The sequence below is a fragment of the Otolemur garnettii genome, unplaced genomic scaffold (assembly GCF_000181295.1).
Source record: "Otolemur garnettii isolate 467f Iridium unplaced genomic scaffold, OtoGar3 scaffold00004, whole genome shotgun sequence".
Lineage (NCBI taxonomy): Eukaryota > Metazoa > Chordata > Mammalia > Primates > Galagidae > Otolemur > Otolemur garnettii.
The window spans coordinates 46,924,171-46,932,717 of record NW_003852399.1 but is presented as its reverse complement, the minus strand read 5'-3'; the positions used below and the strand labels follow the sequence as shown (position 1 = coordinate 46,932,717).

Genomic DNA, 8,547 nt, shown 5'->3' with positions numbered 1-8,547 from the left:
TTATTTTTTTTCAGTTTTTGGCCAGGGCCAGGTTCGAACCCACCACCTCTGTTATATGGGGCTGGTGCCCTACTCCTTTGAGTCACAGGAGCTGCCCCAAATGATTTTTTTTTTCTGCTTTCTCATCATTTATATAATGCTGTCTGGCTACTGAAGTATTCAAGATTTCCTTGACAGAAACCTCATTTTGTATCTTTCCTCTTGATTTTCATGAGTGTCAAAATCTGAGTTAATTCTTTAACAGTATCTGAACTATGTTTTATATCTTTAAATTTTATAGGTGTTAATATGTTTTTATATATATAAAGAATAGTTAAGTCTGCATTACATAATGAGAATTGCTTAGAGTTTGCTGCAATATTTATACATGCAATATGGTACCAGATAAATTCCTTATTAAGGGACTGGTGATGCCCCTTTTACAATGTGGCTTACTTGTGTGCTCTGACTGTTTCAGACTGTTTCATCCTATATGTTTTGGAAAATATTATATAGTGTAAATTTTACCATAAGACAAGTGCCTCTTTCCCTGAATTTTGAACTTATAAACAATATAATGAATAGATGAAGTTTATGATACCAAAGAGAATGGAAATCTCTTAGGGAAAAAGAAAAGAATAGGAAAACACAAAACCAGGAATACACATGAACAGTACACATAAGTGCATAGAGAATTTTTCAATATTTGATTACATTCCCAATTTTTCAGCAAATTTTAATAAATGCAGGTACTGTGTTGGCAAAGTAAATGAATTGCTAGACCTAGAAGATGAAATCTTTTTATCATATGATGGATTCAAAAGAATGACGATAACTCATGTTATAGTGACCAGTAAAAATCACTCTTTTTTAAGTTCAGGTGAAATGACTTGGGGGTAAGGACAATTAAGCAGGTCTTAAAGGTGTATGTTCCCTAGAAAGCCCATAAGTCTCATAATGTTCAAAGATGTATCTATGCTATAGATTGGCTTTGACTTGGAGCTCTATTTTTGTTCATAGATAAATTTTTTGACTTTCTCTTGGCTTTAAGTATTTCCCAGATGAATGCTCCCCCTGTATTTCAGACTTGATGGCAGTTAACTCTGGGAGTTAAGCTGCCTGCCTCAACCTATGCTTATTCCTGATTATTTTCAGAATCTTTCTCATTCGTCTATGTGAATGCAGGTACGGTACCCTTGGAGGTACAGTGTTGATGCTTCACACAATGATGTCTGGTCAACAGCAGACAGTTTATAAAATACTGGTCCCTTAAGATGAGAACAAGGTTAAAAATTCCCGTCATGCAGTAATGTCATACCTGTTGTACTTTCGTAGCCCAATTACTTTATTTTTATGAATTGCAGACATCCTAAGTGTATTGTTTCTAGAGTCTAAAGCAGCGTACAGTAATGCCTATGTCTTCACATGCACTCACCACTCACTCTCTGACTCACCCAGAGTAACTTCTAGGCTTACAAACTCCATTCATGATAAGTGCTCCATATAGGTGTATCACCTTTTATCTTTCATATTATATTTTTACTGTACCCTTTCTATGTTTAGATAAGTTTAGATAAACACATGCTTGCTATTGTATTACAGTTGCTTGTAGTATTCAGTCCAATAGTATTCTGTTTACCATCATAGCCTAAGAACAATAAGCTCTACCATTGAAGTTTGCAAAGGCATACTACTGTATGATGTTTGCACAAGGGCAAAAATCACCTAAGGATGCATTTCTCCGAATGTATCCCTTTGCTAAACGATGCGTGACTGTATTGTCTGCCCTGCACATGGACCCACTGTATTTCATATAGGTTGCTATTCTGTAGTATGGAATTAGTTCATTCATTAACTAAGTAAAACATATCATTGTGTTGTACATCTTTCGTCTTTTTTATATGGTAAGTCTATAATTCACTTAATTAAATTTTGGAATGACATTTAATCTAAGTAATGAAAATATTTATAGGAGGGCAATTGCTTACGGTGTTATCCAGTAGGCTTTTTCTATTAACCATTTTGCACTCTTAAAGACAGTAGATCAAAGAAAAATTATGCCTGGCAGACGAAAGACCTTAATAGTAATTTTAGTGGCTCAAATCCTCTTTTTCCTGCTAGATTTTTTGAACATGTCAATTATTGCCATTTCTCCTTCTGATTTTATTAATTTCTAGATAGTAGAGTTGAATTAGCTTGGTTGATTTAAGAATTTAGATGACATTAGACTCCTTTTGCTAAATAAAAATATACACTGAATTCAAATGTATAAAATAAAAAAGATCGCCTCTGATTAAAATCTGAGGAAGGCAGCAGGAGAATCAAAGCACCTGAAAGAAGCCCCTGAAGAAAGTTCATTTTGAAAACCACCATTTTGCATGATCTGTAGGGTTCCTCTCACTTCTGACTTCCATGAGTCCAACTTGCTTTGGGAATATGAGATAACTCAATTCAGGCAATATGTCTTAAAATTGTTGCATGGTTACCATCTACTTCGGCAAAAATAAGCAACTTGTGATATAGACTCAGCGGCTTGAATCTTTGAGCCTCTAAGCATAACCCAAAACCTAACCCTGCAATAACTACTTGAACCTTTGAGTAGATGGGCTAAGAGATACAGAAAAAGATAAAGATAATCAGGGTGATGAGTTACGGGTTGAACAGAAGGGCAGAATTGTGAATACGAGCTGTTCGCCCTTATCCAACCCTACGTTACTCACCCCAGCTCTCAGTGAAAAGCAATTTCTCCTTTAATTTCACTATTTACTTTTCCATCAAATATTAAGTCTACTTATTTTAGGTCTTCTCCTTAAACACTCCTTGAAGGCCTACTTTGTGGGGCTCATGCTGCTCGGTAGCAGAGACACAGTGATAAATTCCAGATACACTTAAATCATTTGAACAGGTGATTTCAAACGCAGGTTAGAGAAATTGCAGTTGATGGAGCAGAGAGGCATTAAAAATTAGTACATGACATTTTTTTTAAAGTATGGGTTTAGGAAAACAAGATGAAAAAACATCTAGAAAAGTAGTTATATATAAATATGTTTGTATCCAAGTGCTACAACTGAGTTATACTGTTTTCTAATCTCCCAGACCTTAATTTTTGTATTTGTTTTACAGAGTATTGAGTTTCCTTTCTCACCTCTATTATATTAGGAAAGAAATGAGAGATGAATGGGTCAGATAGGAAGTAAAGAGGAGACAGCAAGTGTGTATATTAAAGGTTAATGGGAAAGAAGATAGGAGATTAAGTTGGAATTGAGAGGAAGTTTTAGTGGAGTGCTGAGAAGGAAATTGAATGGGACTAACATATGTTAAGAAAAAAAAAAAAAGAAGAAGAGACACAAAGAGCAACCTGAACAGAAAAGAAACATAAGTGCATATTTTTAAATGTGTTAAAGGAGACATCTTTAATGAACTTTTGCTTGTAGCTGATTTTTTTAAAAGAGTTAATTTTTAAAATACTTTTTAATGTTTTAAAATTTCAGAGTATTACAGGGTACACACATTTTGGCTACATAATTTTCTTTTGTACATTGTAAGTCAAGGTGATCAGTGTGCCTTTCACTAAGAATATGTGCATCGCACTGGTTAGGTATGAATTTAGCCTACCCCTCCTCTGCTCACCCACCTGCTTCATTTCCTCTGGGTTTTGTTTCCATATATATACTTAAGAGTTGATCCACTACTTCTATACTAATTTGGTATTGATTACAGGTGGTGCCACTGATTTTAAATGCTGCTGGAATTTTAGATTTAAACTTTCCATTTCAGGTACAGTGTAATTGCTCCATAAAGGAAGTGTACTTTTGAGCAGGACTGAAAAACAAGCTGGTACTATTTTATTGTAGAATATAGTATATACATAATATTCTTCTTAGTAAAGCATCACAAGAATGGAAAAGCAATTATCCAATATACTCAGTACTAATATGATGCTTGTAGATGATTTGATGCATGCCACACAGGAGAAAAACTCACTTCAATTAAAGTTGGGAGGTGGAGTAACTGGGATGGGGGGTGGGGTAATCTCAGTGAATGGGGTGGGGGTGTTTGGCACACCACTTGTGGGTAACCACGAGAGGAACTCTGCCTAACAAAATCAAGTCTTTGGAACTGGTTGTACCTTCACATTAACCTGAAATAAATTATTTTTCAAAAAGGAAAATTGGCCTGTGATATCTGATTGTTCATCAATCCCAGTATAAACATTGGGGATAAGACATTAATTACAACATGAAAATAAATCACCCAAATCACATTAAAAAATAGTGCATACACAATTAGTGAAATAGTATTTAAATATGTTATGTATAATACAGTATAAATAATTCTTTATGCAATATTCATATAATAAAATTGGATTTGACATGTTAATTAGCACAAAGCCTGTAAAGAAAATAAATGTTCTATGCCTTTGCTCATACTATGTGCTAACAACGTGATGTTGATCTCCAAAAACAAAATTCAGTACTATAAATAATTTAATAACATAAAAGCTTATTTCTGCAAGTTTATGCAATAGCATAAAACTAGGAGCCTGTATATTGCTACAGTACAATATTGAGAAATGTGTATAAGTGGACTATCTTAATTTCACTAGCATACAGGTGAAGAAAATGTAGCTGATTTAATTGTATGACATCTTTCAAGGCATGAGGTAATGGTATTTTTGATGAATGTCTGAAATAGATGCCTGGTAAGTTAGTCCGTATCAGCGTATCTGCAGGACAACCCAGAGGACAGTATACGTGAGTGAGAGGATCCAGTGTCCAGCATGCCTGGCAAGTCACTGTTCTGTAGCAAGGGTCCTTAGCATCCTGCCACTGATCTATGTCACGTATCCACTAGCATACACTTTCCTCGCCCAGATTTCAAGTTAGATGTATAAAAATTTTGGTTTTTTTATTTCAACTTAAAATCAGGGTAGAAATTAAATTTTTAGATTATGTTGTTGTCACTTTCAGGGCAAAGTTCCAGTTGTAAAAAAGCTGCTCGTCCAGCTGTGTTATACACCCTCCCAATGTGCATAGTAGGTGAGATCCCACCACCTGCCCTCCCTCCTTCTGCCGATCATCTTCCCCCTCCTCCCCCGTATCCCCCGCATCCCCCTGCTCCCCCTGCTCCTGTACTAGACTATATTTGTGTCTTATTGTTCATATGCGCATGCAATTGTTTATATATTGCTTTCATATTAGTATTGAGCACATTGAATATTTTTCTTTCCATTCTTGTGATACTTTACTGAGATGGAGACTTTTCATGTTTTACATTTACCTGGATGGAGTTGTATAGAAATTTTAATTCAAACTTGGAGTCCAGTTCTAGAAGTTATAATCTTGATCAAGTTACTTTATTTCTTTTGCCTCAATGTAGATATCTGAAAAATACAATAATTTCATAAATTTGTTATGAATATTATATAACTGACACACAATATATCTAAAGTACTTAAAATAGTGTCTGGCATATAGTAAGTACCAAATAAAAGTCAACCAAAATATGAAGTCCATAAAACTATGCTTTTTCTATCTAGTTTACTGTGTTATCTCAAATACCTATTACATAATATGGCTCCATAGTATTTGTTAAATGAATGAACAAATTTGATATGTAGGCTTCTAAAGATGAGATCATGAAATACAGAAAATAATATTCTGCCTGGCCTACTTAGCATTTCTATGCATTATTAGAAGTTAGTAAAATAGAATTCTGTCATATGCTTTGGTCTCTTGTAACATTAGTTACATTGCATCAATGAATCAGGACCTGTTCTTGCTTGGAAAATTGATAAGACATAGTTTATGAGTCTGTAAAAATTAAGGTTTGTTCAGATGGGAGCAGTTATTATAATGACAGAGAGAATGTAGAATCATACATACACCATTTACCACCTGTGTGATTTTGCTGTTAATCTGTCATGTTTTCTCATCTATAATATTGGCAAAGTAATTATACTTATCTCTTATCTTAGAGGGTTCTCTTTGAGAACAAAATGAGATCATTTATATGATGTGCTTTGCAGAGGGTGTAGTATATAGCAAATACTAAAAATTTTGCTTTCAAATATAACATTCATTCATTTATTAATGCAACAATTTTCATTTTCATTGAAGTACCTGTCATACAAAATATAGAAACCCAAATAAGACACGACTCCTACCCCTAGGAACTTCCACTGCAGTTACTGTAGGGGAAAAAGTGAAAAGATAATTGCCAAATGGTGAAATTGCTCTTACAGAGAGGTAACAGAAAACTATAAGAGTACATGGAAATGGAGCGTGACTCTATAGTCATCATGGTGGAGATCAAGAAAGCCTTTCTCAAAGACTTGTCTGACTGGAGTGTTGAAGCAAGAGTAGGTTTAGATGGAGATGGGCGAGCCACCACAATGCAGAGCATGGAGAAGAGAGAACACATGGACAGTCTTCAGTAGTTTGATAAAATATTCAGCATAGCTGGGGGAATAAAAACATGGAGTGATGCTTCCATTTTCTTTTAAAAATAATAAGAGCAATAACATATTGCATAGTTCTTTAGACAGTATAGAGCATATCTATCTATCTATCTATATCTATCTATCTATATCAATATCTATATCCATATATATTACGTCTCTTGAATTCTTACTCTAAAAATCCAAGAAGGAAGAAAGGTGCATATTATTTTCTGTATTTTGGGCATGGGGACATTAAATCAGATTTTAGAGACTGGCAGTCACATATGCAAGCCTTGATTCTTCTTATGTTTAGCTTCTGATGAACTCTGAGCCAAGGCAGAAGCAGACAGTTAGAAGTAACGGTCCCCTGATCTTTCTCCTAAGGGTAATGGTGCTCAGCAAAATACTTTGTGTGATCTTGGCGTTGATAAAGACTTGATTTATAATTGTAAATTGTAAATTGTATGATTCAGTTGTATGAATGGTTTTGCTAATGAGCACCATTTACAAAATCCTACTGAGGTAAAGTTTACAAGTATTGTGCCTGGTACATGGTGTTTAATATGAGTTTGTTGACTGAATGAGTGATGGAATGACGCCATAGCTATCTGAATCCTTGTTAGTAGTGTTATCCCAGATACAGTTTTGCAGATAAAATTTAAAAAAAAAACCCAAACATTTCTTCATTACATTTATGAACAAATGATTTGACAGGCAATATATTTGAAAGTTTAGTGTTTTGCATTTTCATGAGGTTAATCTGTTTTGTTTGTTTTGTTTTGTTTTTGAGACAGACTCTTGCTCTCTCCCAAGCTGGAGCTGGATTGTGAAGTGGCATCATCAGAGCTTACTGCAGCCACAAACTTCTGTGCTAAACCAATCCTGCTGCCTCAACCTCCAGAGTAGCTTGAACTAAAGGTGTGTGCCACCACCATACTGGCTAATTTTACTGGTTAATTTTTTATAGAAATGGGATCTCTCTCTTTTTCCCTGGCTGGTCTCAAACTTCTGGCCTCAAAAGATCTTCATACTTTGGATTCCCTAAGTGCTTTCTTACAGGCATGAGCCACCTGCACCCAGCCTTACGAGGCTAATGTTTATTAATTAATTAATTTATTTATTTAGCCAAGAAATATTTAGTACAGACCTACTATGTGCTAGGCATTGTGCCAGACACAACATATATCCTTTTATCTAATCAGATCTCTTCTTACAACAACCCCATGAGAATCATCTCTTTTGCTATTTTTTGGAAATGACACTCTAAGAAAGAAATAAAATTTTTCTCAAAGTCAGCACAACTAACAAATGGAACAACTCAAATGTCAATCCAAGGTTCCTTTACCTCCAGAGTCCAGGTATGATTTGGTTTTAGTATAACAATTCATTAAATTTACATATGGTAATTTTATAGAATTCTGTTAAAGTTATATGCATTTTCTACATGAATTATATTAATTCTTTAAATGGAGATACTCTCTTCCTTAGAATATGGGATTGAAGATGAACATTTTTTTTAGTATAGTATTTTCTCTTTATTTTTATTGATATTTTATAAATTATTCATGGGTGTACTTAGACGTCTGCATAAAGCATTTATCTAGCTTTGTACAGTGGCAGTATCATAGCCAGTGAGGTTTATCTGAGGCACAATTATTGTTAATTGAAAACCTTTCCCAATACCCTGCTGTGACGACTTGCAATGTAGTCAGTACTGGAAATTTTTGATGATCTCTATGGAGACTCAAAAAGAAAAAATAAATTAATTAATAAAACATTCACCTATAGTGTCATTCATTAGAACCTCAGAATCCCTTTTAAAAATTTAAGATTTCAATTTTGAGTTGAAATAATAAATAAATAGAACAAGTCATTCTTTTGGTAAAAATCTTTGTATTTAGTGGAAAAAACTAACCTTATTAAATGAAATTTAATAAGAATGACTTATTATATTGTTATATTGCTACTGGGGAACACCAGTATATTTTTGGTTTTACCATAAATAAAAAATTGTCATACAGCATATGATTATGAGCATTGGAAGGTGGCAATTGAAGCTTTGAAATGGGTTAAAAATGTAATCTGTGTGTCTTGTTTAATAGGGTAGATTAAGACCCAAACTTCCT

At 34.2% G+C, this 8,547-nt stretch overlaps 1 non-coding gene across 1 annotated transcript; it reads left to right on the top strand.

Moving 5' to 3' along the window:
* The first annotated feature begins 8,023 nt into the window (after positions 1 to 8,023).
* On the top strand, positions 8,024 to 8,164 carry LOC111728120. The gene has a single exon (XR_002775514.1). It is a non-coding gene; the product is annotated as a U4 spliceosomal RNA (small nuclear RNA).
* The last annotated feature ends 383 nt before the right edge of the window (positions 8,165 to 8,547 follow it).